Source organism: Octopus sinensis, linkage group LG8 (assembly GCF_006345805.1).
Source record: "Octopus sinensis linkage group LG8, ASM634580v1, whole genome shotgun sequence".
NCBI lineage: Eukaryota > Metazoa > Mollusca > Cephalopoda > Octopoda > Octopodidae > Octopus > Octopus sinensis.
The window spans coordinates 35780408-35781179 of record NC_043004.1 but is presented as its reverse complement, the minus strand read 5'-3'; positions in this window follow the sequence as shown (position 1 = coordinate 35781179).

Sequence of the window (772 nt, the reverse complement as noted above, 5' to 3'; positions counted from 1 at the left end):
AACATTTGAGCGAGGTCATTGCCAGTGCCGCTGGACTGGCTCCTGTATAGGTGGCACATAAAAAAACACCATTTTAGTGTGGCCGCTGCCAGTACTGCCTCACTGGCCCTCGTGCCGGTGGCCCGTAAAAGCACCCACTACACTCTCGGAGTGGTTGGCGTTAGGAAGGGGATCCAGCTGTAGAAACTCTGCCAGATCAGATTGGAGCCTGGTGCAGCCTTCTGGTTTGCCAGCCCTCAGTCAAACTGTCCAACCCATGCCAGCATGGAAAGCGGATGTTGAACGATGATGATGATGTATACATGTTACTCATACACACACATATGTGTGTATATATGGATGTATTCTTATGTATGTGTATGTGTGTGAGCATATATATAATGTATGCTTATGTGTGTGTGTGAGCATATATATATATATGTATGCTTATGTGTGTGTGTGAGCATATATATATATATATATATATATGTATGCTTATGTGTGTGTGTGAGCATATATATATATATGCATGCTTATGTGCGTGAGTGTGAGCATATATATATATATATATATATATATGCATGCTTATGTGTGTGTGTGTGAGCATATATATATATATGCATGCTTATGTGTGTGTGTGTGAGCATATATATATATATATGCATGCTTATGCGCGTGAGTGAGTATATGTATATTGTTCTGTGTGCATGTGTGTTCAAAACCAAAGTGGGAGAGCAGTTAGCCTTGGTTGGTCAGTTTGTGGTTATTGATGTAGTTGTTGCTGCAGCTAGCT